The following is a 14,097-nucleotide window of genomic DNA, read 5'->3' on the forward strand; positions in this document are numbered from 1 at the left end:
ACGTGTAAGAGAGATATAAAAAATGAAAATATGTTTTTGTTAAAGGTAATAAATAAGTAAATAAATAAATATAATTTAAAAAAAAGGGTAAAACAACAGGACAGCATGCCCTTTTTGAGTTGTTTTACTTAAGCCTTAGTTGGAAGTACCCATTCTTTATAATCCACAAGGCCAAGCAATTGTAAAATGAGCACAGAATATACTCAAAAGCAGGTTAAAAAAACAAAAAAGGGGAGATACCCCTGGATGTCTGCATCACAAGCGTGGCTCTTTCTGGATCATTCTCAAATTTTTTTTTTTTTTTTTTTTTTTGCTTTGAGGCTTAAGTTAAATTTCCATGTTCTCTATAATCTAAGCAAACTTTTTAGGGAAAAATCAGTCAGAAAATGCTCACCATAAATTGTTGCTCTATTAGTCATCCTAACTGGAAGACCTTTGGTTGCAAATTGTCCATGCAAACCTGGCTCTGCTTCTTAATCCCACACTTTGATCAGTGGCTAGAAAGAAATCATGGTGGCAAGAAAACATGGGAAGAGCTGTCAAAACCTTCCTTACCCCATTTTCCAGGAAAGTGGGTCTGTTCGGGAACTCTGAAAATACTGAAGCTATCAAAGTCTGTTTCTCCTTTACACCATCACTTAAAGTAACATACTGCATCATCTGATTGGTTTAACCCTCTCCCCCCAATGACTCCCTCACTAGTTCTCTTCTCCTCATCCCTTGCCACAGTCTTATTAATGAAAGCCCAAATCACTTATCTGACTAATTCCATAACTGATATGCCTCCCACATTCCACCAGTAACTTCTTTACACTATCATCAAAGTGATTTTTCTAAAATTCAAATCTCTTCACTCATAAAGTCTAATTTTCTTAGGGATGGATGACATGAAAAGTTTTTCTTCATCTGGACCCAGCTTTCTCTCCCAACATCACCCTTCTGGCTAAAAACAATAGCATCCTGGCAGTGGCTTTCTGATCATGTCTGATGACCTCATGCCCATGGCCTTTGGATGCTTGTTCTCTGCTATTAAGCACTTTTCCTCACTGAAATTTGGGACATCTGCACATCCCTTCAACCCCCCTTTATCTCTCAGCGTCCTCCATCAAACCCTTATGGACTCTCCTGTTATATCCACAGCCTTGAATACATCACTATAGTTTCTCCTCTGCCACATGAATTCTCTGTTACTATGGATGAGCATTGCATTAGAATCAATTCAGCATTAATTTAATTAATTTTTTCATTTAGGGGATGGTCTATATAGGGACCTCTATAGTGGGGTAAAAATAATACAGGAAGAGGTGATGAGGAGTAGTTTACATAGAGACCAAAAGGTGAACCAAGGGCAAATCTGTTTGACTAAAACAGGCAGACATTGGGTACGGGAAAGAAAAGGGACTAAGCAGCAAGGCTTTTGCTGTGCCTGTGCAAAAATGTGAGAAATTCCCTGTGCTAAGGTGATAAAAGGAGTTTAAGACTAAGCAGGGCTAATATTTAATGTCAAGTAGTTGAGTTACTCTGATGTAAACTCCTTTCTTGGTCCAAATCTTCAGTAAAATCAATTATATACTGAGGAGCCTTGCCTGCATGTTTTTTTGTTTTGTTTTTGATTTTGTTTTTAGGAATTCAGAGAAAAGGTTTCATTCCAAAAGTAAAAGAGCATTCCTGGGAGATGAATTGTGATTAGAATCTGGTGTTTAGGCAAACTTATCTCAGCACTGGAGGTGGCCAGGAATTGTGAGTTCCCAGGGGAATTTGCAGATGCTGTGCAGAGTCTAGTCAACTTTCCCCAGAATCAAGGACAACAGCTGGAACCAATATCAATTAGATGACAGGGAGCAGAGGGGCCTAAACTGGCAGTTGAGTTTCTCTTGTCTTGATCTTTGTATTCATATACTTGGCACAAAATGACTATTTAGTTGGACTGACCTGAACTGTATGGTTGTGATATGCAAATTGAGTGAAAGACATTTTCTAGATGCTCGGCACTAAGCAAATTAAAACAAAACCAAACAAAAGAAAACACTAGATTAAAATTCCAAATAATTGGGCTAATAAGTCAATATGATGTCTCCAGTAACTATAAACAACTTACAAGATTGCCCCTTTTCTCCACATTATAGTATATGGGTGACAAATCTTTGAGGGTCATTGAAGGTAAAGTTAGAGTCACAGGTGCAAGTGTTGGGTGAAGGAATTGGCTTTGAATGTTCAGTAAAAACATTTTATCTGCTAATGATCTAAGGCAATATGTCCTTAAAAACAACATAGTGAAAATATTTATTATGCAGTAGTTCACTCTATTTTGTTCTTATTAGGTTTTACTATCTTCTCCCCAAAGATGTGAACTTTATTGAAATGGAGTAGTAAAAATAATTATTTTATAAATTTATAAATCTCTTCTAAGATTTATGTGATGATCTCTACATATAGCTAACACCCCTCATTGTCTCCAGTAATTGCCAGGTGTATTAAATTTGCCTCAAGGAAAGCAGTAATAAAAACCTATATTCTTTATAAAGTTGCAAATTTTTCTTGAAGAGATTTATGTGTAAATGAAGCTCTCCTTCATCCTCATAATAGAGACATTCTGTTGCTTCTTTTAAAACCTTGACTGTCACAGCACTTAATGCCAGCCCCTTTTGTGTGATTGTCACATGTTCTGTGGAGGAGACAGGAACAGAGTAGAAATGCAACCCCATTGGTTAGTCATGTGGATAGGAAGGATCCAGGCTCACAGAGCAGACCATCTTTGTTGGCTGATGAGTGAACTGAAGAAAAGAGAATGGATCAGAGTATAATAATTATCCTAATCATACTGTAGGCCTGGAATTTTGTAAAGAATGCCTGAAACCTGAGACAAACTTATCAAATGGTTACTAACTTGCTTAGATGAAAAGATCTTAAACATAAAAATACTTCCTCTTCCCAAGCTCAAGGATGGCTGAGGGATTTGGCAATTGAAACCCTGCTCAAAATACAGTGACGTTATTTCACATCCCACAGCCTCTTGCTTCCTCTGCCTTGACTATTTCTGAGGGTATAAATCTTTGAGGGCATATTTCCTAATCAACCACCAAGGTTACCACCACCTACTGCTTCACCTGGACCATGTTATTTGCCATTATGTGGGTCAAGGGTGAATGATGCTCAGTTCAGGGGCGGGAGGGAAAAAGAAGGAGGAGTATGTGGGAAGGAGGGAGATGGGGAGAAAAGAAAGAGGGAAAGAGAGGGGAGAGAGACATAAGGGAAGAGAGAGGGAGAGGGAAAAGAAGAGGAAAAGGGAAAAAGTGAATCTGTGAATAAAACACAGAAAATGAGAATTTTATGTCCAGTTTTACTTTTTCCTAAGCCTTCTTCCTAAGGATTTCATGTTTTTAAAAAATAGCATATTTGTATACAACTACTTTGTATGTATTGGTGGAGGACCTAGTTGACAGCTTTGGAAAAGAATACTCTCCATTTCCAAAGACAACAGCATTCTTCAGCCTTGAGTCTTGCTTCTAAAAGTACATACATGGAGTAATGTGGGAAGAAGCAGAATGCCCAGATCGGATATTCCAGCCTCAGTGGGCACTCATCTATTCAATGAGGGCTGAGTACCCACAATGTACCAGGCCCTGTCCTTGAGATCCCATCATAAGGGGGGGGACATGGATTTGTTCTCACAATGCTTCTGGGATAGTTGATTATCTGTCCTCATCCAGAAGCCCCAACCTGAGCACATTTAGGTTGAGGGCAGTCTGCCCAGACATGGAGTACAGAACCTCTATGCTTAGTGGCAAGGCACTGCATCTATCTTCTACGGGTTCCTGTGGGTATTCTGTTTTCTAGTTCATCTCTGTGAATGGAGTCATAGGTGAAAGGAAAACTCTCCAATATGGAGTGGCTGCAGTGCCTGGGCAACTGCTACAAAGCCACCTGTGGCCCTCAAATTTGAGTCCCAAAGGGTGACTGTAGGAGACGAGTAACCAATGGTCGTTTTCATTACTGTCCAGCATGGCAGCTTTGATCTCCCAGCATTAGAACTGAAAGGTGCTAAAGAATGATATAAGTAACACAGATGTACCAGATTTGCATAAAAACATACCTCAAAAATTATGTATGAATATCAATGTTCACTTTTATTTCTCCTAAATGTAATGGTGTTTTAAATGCACTACTGAGTAGAACTTACTTTCTAGAGGAACCTTGGACAAGTGTTTGAAATGTCATAATGTCCATCTGTACAAACCTAAGTTTTTCCTTCTTGATTTATCTATTTTATTATTTGGAAGCAAAAAGAGTAGGTTTGAGCCCTGATCCTCTTGCTAGTTGAGTAGACCTAGGCAAGACATCCAAGATCACCCTGGCAGCAGAGTGCAGCCCCAGCTCTTTCATTGGTGTGCAGCAACCCCATTGGGAACTGACTGAGAAGAGATTTTGCTGTCTGGCCACATAGAAATCAGAGGTAAGAGGGCCAGGACTGAGGAAATGTGTGCTGCTGTCTGCCCTCATGTTCTGGTCCTGCCCAGCAATGCCAACAAAGAATCTGCCCTCCAGTGCAGGGGTGGGAAGCAGAGCTGAGCTGCCAGGGGGAGAAACATGCTTTTAGGAGAGCTTCATAAGCCTGAGAAAGGTCTTTAGTCCAGACTTTCTAATTCTTTCAAGTTTGTGCATGGTACAATACAGGAAAGCATTTTTTGAAGAGTCTTTTAAAATATAGTGGTAAAATACACATAACATAAAATTCACCATTGTAAGCATTTCACATAAATGATGGGTGTTGCCAGTCTTTTCTGACCTCTTTAGAGCATCATCATCTGCATTCTCTGGGCCCCCGGCAATACCCTGAGATTATACAGAATGTTTGGGTTTTGTGGTGAGTCTTCCCACCACAGCAGAGCCCTCCTCTCAGGGTCTTTCAATCCTCAATCTTCACCTTGTAATTCCAAAAGAAAGAGATCCCTGAGAGCCTGGGGACAAATAGTCTCCAGATCTTAAAGATTTTACACTGCTTTTTAAAAAGGGTTACTTATCAATTTTTTTAAAAGAACATATCTGCCTAAATTTTGATTTGTACTATCATAAAAATTCTACATTAATATTTTTCTGGCCACTGGAAAACTCCTGGAACTGTATCACATGCAATAGAATAATTCGTGCTAGGCACCCTAGGATCAAAAGTGACATTTTCTTTTTTCTTGTTAAGTAAACTACACATTCTTTTACAATGATTGACTTTACTTAATTTTTATAGTTTTATTTCCATTACAGTACTTAATGACAGATTCCTCTAAATGTGAAGATTGTCTATAGCAAAAAGTTGAAATATGCCACATTTGTGATGCTCTTACAAATTAGGTTTATGAAAGATAAACAAGGCTGGATGCTGTTTAAACTGGTAAGGATGGATTTTATCCAACAATAACTGTTGCAATAGGAAGAGCATCCAGAATGAAGTAAACTCAACTTTGCTGAAACAAAAGGAAGAAGATATTCTAAAGGCTTGGGTGTGCTAGTGGGTAGACAATGAGAAGTGTGGAGGTCGGTTTTAGTCCATGTGACTACACCATCAGGGCTTATTAACTGGTGTTTATCTGGAGAAGAAACATACTTCTCATACCTTTATGACAGGAGGCAGTGGTGTGGGTTGAGGCAAGATGCTAAGTTAGGTCCTTACCCTCTCACAGGAGCTTGGAGCAAGAAGAGAGGCATCTCATTGAATGTTTGCATTTCAACAATTCAGCTCTTAGGTCCTTCAGGACACAGTTCTGGTGGTGAAAGAGTTATATCTCAAAGGACAGAGAAAGGATTTACAACTTAAGTTTTCTAAAGTAAATATTCTAAGAGCAGGTACAGGGGCCTATTTGGCTGACACCAGGTTTTAGCTGGTACAAATAAATAAATTTGACTGAAACAAATAAATCCTGGAAGCACTGAGCCTTCTCATGCAGGCATTTTTAAGGAGGGTCCTCTGAGTGACATGGCCTTAGCTGCCAGAAACAATGATAGAGTCTCGTCAAATCATTTCACAGGAGCTCTTTTGTAGGTCTCAGGTTTCACTGGTGTTTGAATTCTATCACTGAATTGAGCTGAAAGCAAAGAGAAAGAAAACATTTTGTCTTTAGCCTAAAGGATGGACATCTCTGTGTGTATGTGTATGTGTTGTATGTGCATGAGTACATATGTGCATGCTCATATGCGTTTCTTTAACAGAACAACTGTATAGAATCTCTCAGTGAGTAAACAAATTAGGTATTTCCAAATTCTTCATCTAGTATTTTTACCTAGTGTTTTAGTTTGCCTCAATTTTTAAAGTTGGATTAAAAAAAATGAAATGAAAATTTTAGAATAGGCTATGGTACCAAAAGCCTCAGGCCTGTGGCTCTTATAGCCATAGTCCTGGGGAGAGTGTCTTTCCTCTGGACTGCTGCACAATGCTGTGACATGTCAACAGTGATGATGACAATAGCAATAGCCAGGACATCAGACATACACTGCACATTCTTTGCACGAAGAGCCCAGTTCTACAGATATGACACATGTTACCTCATTTCATCTGGGATATCTTCATTCATCACATTGGTAAATGGAGAGATAGAGAGGCAGACTCAAACAGTATGAAAAGTTTTCAAACTTTAAGCTTTTTTTCCCTTTCTTTTCAGTTTTCCAATCTTAAAAGAAGCCTGCTGTATGCTGTGTAAAACTTTCTCAGAATCTCTCTGGCTAAGGTGACTGGCTATTAGGATTTGCTGATGCTCTCCCACACTCCAAGGACTTGACAGAGCACAGTATGGAAAAATCTTAACTCTTGGCATCATTTTCTGTTTTTAAATATTATACATTTTTCATTTTTTATAGTTTCTAAAAACTACCGGTTTATTAGAAAAATCCTAACGTCTTGTTTTTAGGGTAGAGCTACAATTTCACCAATGTGTAATATCCATTATAAAATCATTCTGCTGCAAATCCCTCCCTGACTCCCCACCCCCAAATAAAACTGAACCATGATTTATGGTAAAATGACCAAAGGGGTTCCTCTTTGTACTGTGGCTTCTGTAAGGTCTGAACTGAAATCAGTGAATCTTTTTCTCATTAACAATGTAGTACCAATGAACTGGTGACAAGTTTGGGATTATAATATGGCAACTCAGGTATATTCTAAGTACAATAGGTTTTTTTCCCACATTTTTAGAGAGCTTGGAGGAATATTTGAGATCTCTGAATCTAAGACTTTAATTTACTGAGGACCACCTTGGTACTAGATCATGATGTGTGTTTATTAGCCTTAGCTGGCTTCATTTCTTTTCTTTTTGTTTTTTTAATTTTTTTTAACGTTTATTTATTTTTGAGACAGAGAGAGACAGAGCATGAACAGGGGAGGGTCGGAGAGAGGGAGACACAGAATCTGAAACAGGCTCCAGGCTCTGAGCTGTCAGCACAGAGCCCGACGCGAGGCTCGAACTCACAGACCGCAAGATCATGACCTGAGCCGAAGTCGGCCGCTCAACCGACTGAGCCACCCAGGTGCCCCAGCTGGCTTCATTTCTAATGTGGATTTCTATTTTTTTCCTCCTTATGTGTGCTTTTTCCTGGTGGTTCACAAATGAAATAAATAGGAAAAGAAGCACTGGGAACCATAAAAATGATTCTATTAAAATAGGTAATAAGCCTGAAAATGCTTATTACCTGTTGTACCTACATATGGATTGCCCATGTGGGACTTCTTTCTACAATATTTGTTTTTTAAGGGAGAATTACAATATCCAAGATAGTGATATTTTGTTTTCATTTTTGTTTTTTTGTTTTTTTTCTAGAGAACATGTTTGGTGTGTCCTTTAAAAATCAGACCAAACAGACTGCTTTGGGGAAGGTATTTGAAATACTAGAATAGTTTTCTGTTATTTTCTGTGACAATCCCCCCTCCCCCCACCTTCCTCTGTGTGGAGCCTCCATTCTCTGCCCTGTATTGGTGGCAGCAAGTTTGTCAGTGAGCTTGTCATTTGACAGAGGGAAGCTTTTTCTCATAAATAAATAAGGCAGATCTTCAGCCTGCCAGTGGCCACCAAGCAGAACTTGGTATACAAGTGAAAAGTAGACTGCATCCATAATCTCAGGCACTCAAACCTTTTAGTAACCCTGAGTTTTTTCCCAATTGGCCATCAATGTAATAATTGTCACTCAGGATTCTCAGCTTTATTGGCACAGTGATTGAAGTGCTGATATTTGATCTGAATTTAATCTGACACAGTCTCAAATATCTATAAATAGATTCATCTTGTATGAATTTTGATGTTTATGTATTCTTTGTGTTCCTACATGATTTTAAAGATAATCCTTGGAGCTCAGAACTTTAGAATTACATAGGGATTTATATATCTGGATTTGAAATGTGTCATCCTGTCACATGTGAAATAATTATTTTAATTGATATTAAATTTAACGTAATATGTGTGGGATGTCTGGTGAATTTTAATTGAATCAGAGTCCTTTCATTTCCTTCACTGACCTTTGAAGTTACCGTAAGATTAAACTATTTGAAGACAATTCTGACTTGGCAAGAGCAGTCAGTGCCTCTCAAATTTTAAGGTGCCCACAAATGCAGATTTAGTTCAGTAAGTCTGGGATGGGCTGAAGTCTGCATTTCTAACAAGCATCCAGGTGCTGTGGCTGTTACTGTCCCATGGCAAACCACATGCTGTACTTATTGGTCAGCTGCAGGGTTTTCCAATGTTGCTTGCTGGCATTTGAACTGCAGGGGCTCCCATACCCCACTTTCACTTCTGTTCACCTGTGTGGCAGAGACTCTCACTTGCCAAAATCCTAGCTCACCCTCTTTTACCTGGGCGAGAAGCTGGACACTTCCCAGCCTTCTGTGCAGTCAATTAGGAGTAACTGTGCTCCTTGGCCCTGCCTCATGGAATGTGTGCCACTTGCCAGCCCAGCCCATAAACAACTTCCACCTGTGAGACTCACTCTTTTTCCCCCATCCAACAGATAAATGGAAAAGAAGAGTAAAGCAACATAGGAGAAGCCACATTAATCTCAATATGTTGAGTGGAACTCAACCCCTTGATAGCCAGTCCAGGCTTAAATGTGAGAAAGCTCTGATTATGTGAGGGAGATGAGATTTCAGAGTTTGTTGTACTAGCCTCCCTTGGTGAATACAGTGACTGAGGCCATACTGCTTAATTCTGTAGAGAAGACTTGCTACTTTAATCTCATTTCAAAAATACTTTTTAGCCTCAGAGATATACCTATTTAATTTATGATTTGCCTCCCCCTTCCATTCTAAGGGGACAACTAAAGTGGTTTGCTCAGATATCACATTTCCCACTGGTTTCCACCTCTACATTCCCTCCTCCCAATTTAGTTAGACACATGTTTTACAGATGTGTGTTGTGAATACTGGGTCCTGCTCCAGACCTGATACATGAAAACCTCTGGAGGAGGCACTTAGGAACGCAAGAGCCCCAGGTGTCATGCTTATCAGCAGCTAAGTTATGAAAAAGAGGAATTAGGCAGAATAGACTTTGTGGCTGGAAGAAGAAACTGGATTGGAGATGACTGGTTGTTTTAACTTTCCATTTTTAAAAAGGCTTTCCTTTTATGGAAAATTATTCTCAACTTTGCATTTTTATTACTTGTTTGGTTTATTCAATTATTCCCCCCCACCCCGCCCCGGGGGAAAATGCATAAGAGTTAAACTCTTAAAATTTTACTTTCTGTCACCAGGTACTCTGTACTTTTTTGCATCTTGCTTTTAAAATGCCAGACGCTGCTTCTGTCTGGGTTGGATATATGCACTTGTCTGCTGGTCCCATGTCTGCTACTTTACTCAGTTCAATGGTTTCATGCTCCATATTGAGTCCATATGAAAAGATATATGCTGTATTCAAACCTTGCATGGCATGGCTGAAGAAGGTGAGAGGGACAGATCAGATTAAAGGTGAGTGTCTAGAAATCTGGCAGCCATTTTTTCGAGTCTGTCAACACCTGAATTGCTCTGACACTCATTTCTTCTGCCTTTTATTTCTATTCCATTGGTCCTCAATGAATTATGGATAGTATTATTAGACAATGTGGCTTATTTGACTGGAGAGTTGTGGCTGTGTTTGTCTGCCATTGATTATTAAATATGCCATTACTATTTAAGCATTCACCACCAATAAGAGCATTTGTTTTTAGACCATTAATAAATGGTCTAGAGCAGGTTGAATTGGCCTGAAAGGCAGAGGTGCCATTGTATGGGTTGCCATGGCAATGAATAAGGAATGCAAATATGTGAATGGTCTTATTGGCAGGGAAGGAAAATTCATATCAGAAATACTCATCTACTCCAAAGAAGAGGAATCACTCACTACTAGCTCAAGGATAAGTTCTATGTCATAGATCTGCCAGGTAGATGTCTAGTGTCTCTAAGGAATAGTGCCATATCAGAGGCATTGAGTTGGCCTTTTCTGGTGATAGATGGGCACTTATTGGTGGAAGATCATTTTTGGTGAGGCAAAGTCCATTTTGTTGAGCCACATGTGCCCCAACCATATGGTTGTTTTATATATGGTCTTGATACCATGAGAATCTGTATCTGTTGCTCATGCAAATTGCTTATGCTTTCTACCTCTATTCAGGCTTAGTGTCATATATGGAATCTCCATTTATGATGGGTATATATATTTTTTGGCAACTCATAATCATGAATTAAATTTCTATAAATGTATTAGGAAACCAGGAAATGCTACTAGAATGGAGAATGGTTGTCAATAGAAGGGCATAAATCTTTGCTCCCAAATTCAAGGCATTAGAATGGTGATTATCTTATTACATCATGTCAGACAGTCCATGCAACATCCCTATTGGCCACAGATACTATAAATGCCATTGGCTCTGCTAGGTCACAAAGACTACTTTGCACTTCATCCTGTACTTACGCAGGGCCTCCTTCAAATAATTCTTTTTCTGTGAGTCCTACCCCAAATTTTCAACCTTATGGGCTATACAATAAATATGTCAAAAAATTATAACTACATGTTTTATATATTGTTTCCAAATTCTAAAGAGGTGTATCAAACATTGTATCCCATTATTTATGCTGGGTGACTGAAGATGGAGCAATTTGTCTTTACATATAAAGAAACTATTTAGGTATGCTCAGGATCACTTGGCTCCTAGTCAAGTCACTAATATAGTATGATTCTGGGCTTCCCCAGAATTTAGCAGACTCTGGAATGAGTCTGTCTTACTGAAGGCTCTAAGATTCTTAATTCTGCCACTTGAAAGATCTAAATAATTTTGAGTCATTGAAATGAACTAGCATAGTGCTCTGTGGATATATCAAGACGACTAAGGTCCGTCTGGGCTTGATATGACAGAAAGCACATGAGTTTACATTGTTCTGATGTAAGAGTCAAAGTGTATTACTGGCCATTGCAGGTAAAAGCCAATCATTTTTTATTGTGTTTATTAACTGGGACTAAAATCAAAGCATTTGCTGGGTCAATAGCAGCACATTAACTGCCAGGGACTTTGTTCATTTTCTCTAAAAAGTATATCACATCTGGAATAGTCTTTGTGAATGGCATCATAACTTGATTCATTTTATAATAATCACATTCTTTATAAAAGGTCATTCTCTAACTGACTTTTGTACCAGACACATACATGTGCAAGCTACAGAAAGGTCATCTCCCCTGCATCTTTTACATTTTAGGTATAAGGAGACTGACACTCCCCCAGAGATACGACAATATTTTGAGCTTGCTATTTTGGCAAACTGGGGCAGTTAGGCCAGCTTCCACTTGACTCTCATACTGTAGTAGTCCTCACTCCATGACTCAGCAAATGTGGGAGCAAACTGTCAGCCTGTTATCCATTATGGGGAACATTGTATGGACCACAGTCAGAAAAAAAAAGGCAGTTTGTCTCCTACCTCAAGTTCTGTGAACAAATAAAACCATGAGCTTTTCTGTTATTGGTTTAATAAGAACATGTTTATCCCTGACTTTTGCATTCCGATGTTTAAAGATATGTGATACCATTTGTGGATATTGTGTTAACCATGACATAAAAGGACTATTTTTGTCACATGAACAGATATTTCTTGGTTACTTTAGTAATCTGGTTTTATTTTCTTTAAATCCCATCATATTTTCCATTTGGCAAACTTTAGCTGGGATGTCATTGGTAACACTTTTGCAAGTAGAACACATTTTCTTAAAGTCTTTGTCTCTCAGTCTTCATAGAGCAAATGTGTGAAGATTCCATCAGATTTACAGTATTTATACTTCTCATATACATTAGGAGTCTTACTCCTCTGGGCTCCTGGAGGATTGGCATAGGCAAAGAGAAAGCAGAAAGACTGTTTTTGCTCTGAGTTCCATTGTTTCCTCTGACTTTGGACCCTAGTGTATTTTGTGTTCCCAGGGAATTTTTAAAATTCATAAGTCAGTACCAAATAACTCTAGAAATTCTGATTATTTTCCTTTCCTTCTGACACAGTTATTCTGGTAAACAGCTCCTTATCTCTAGGAAATGCTTGGAGGAAGAATCTCAGGATATACTCTTGGCCATGATACAGAATTCCTTTCAAAGGGACCTGGATCCTGGCCACAGGGGGACTCTGAATCTGTGAATTGTATTAAACCAGGGTCACAGTAAGGATCCATGAATTTTCATTATGTCAACATGAGATTCTGCCTGCTTGCTCTAGTACTTCCCTGATTATATACATCAAACAAAGCCTCTGTAGCCTTTGCATCTATACCATTCCTACAGACTTTGGCATCAGTTAGCCACTGCCTCAGATGTTTGTGGATTGACATGCTCTGATTTTTCCTCCATTCCTAGGGCTTATTATTGTCATTGAATCCGCTGCTTATGAAGATTAAGTCACACCACTTGGCCCTAGTACTACAAAATTTAATAATTCCCACTGAAACCAGGGATCCCGGGGTCCATGGTAGCATATCCCCAACATCTGCAGCCTCCTCTGAGCTTCCATGGATGCTGGGGCTTCATCACTGATGTCTTTCTTAGTCTTTAGGTGAGGGGGGTATCCCTGAATGTCCCTGTTTGTGTTTAGATGGTGGATGGATTAGTTGCATGTAATGGACACATTCCAACATTCTCATCTCCCAAAGACTTGGGCTTTTCCTCTACAATGTATCAAGGAAGTACTGACATTTCAATTTCTTTGGCTGAATACCACTGTGAATTCAGGTTTAAATAGTCATTTTACTTGAGTAGTTCCTCATTAACCTTAAAAGCAAATTGTTAGTGCTATTTGATCCCTTCATATATAAATGTAGCCAGCCCAGTCTTATAGTCAGTCCTTTCTAGTTCTAAAGCCTTAAAATAACTTCCAGGCAGGCTTCCCAGTTTCCTTTCAATACAAATATTGAAGATGCTGCAGGATCCCAAGAATCTCTGCCATCTCCCCTAGGGAACAGACCAGAAGCATTCCTTCTGGGCTATGTTTGGATGTAACTTTCCTTTGGACCTGGACCAATGAGGCTATTGGCCCAGGTAAAGTCACTGAAAGGTTTTCAGAAAAGAAAAGCTAGTTTGGGGTGAGGTGGGAGGCTTAAATATGCCCCTCCAGGTCTCAGGGTCCCAAATCTTGAGACTTTATGAAGTCTCTCCTTTACTTAGAATTCCAGTTCTGAAACCAGTACCTTCAGGGCCTAGCATGAACTCTCTTCTTACTTTACAGGTCAAGCAATCAAGTGAGTGAATGTTGTATGTATTACTTTTTAGTTGAGAGTAGTTTTTGTTGATTTCTGGCAATACTAAAAGTCCCTACTAAAGACAGCTGACCTCAGTGTGCCATTTGGGCACATTATTTAGTTGCCTCCCTGGAAGAGATGTTATTTTCCAAAGAAAAGTGTGTTTATATTAATTAAAAAGTGAACTTCTACCACAGTAAATGAATGGCCTCAGAAGTTCATTCCATATCAAGGTTTTCAAGACCCTGACTGGCAGAGCGTAGCCACTAAGCACAGGAGTTTTGAAGTTACCTGAAGTCATATTTCTAGCATTTAAATCCTTTTTTTTTTTTTCAACGTTTATTTATTTTTGGGACAGAGAGAGACAGAGCATGAACGGGGGAGGGGC

The sequence above is a fragment of the Puma concolor genome, chromosome B3 (assembly GCF_028749965.1).
Source record: "Puma concolor isolate L17-30 chromosome B3, mPumCon1.1.hap2, whole genome shotgun sequence".
Lineage (NCBI taxonomy): Eukaryota > Metazoa > Chordata > Mammalia > Carnivora > Felidae > Puma > Puma concolor.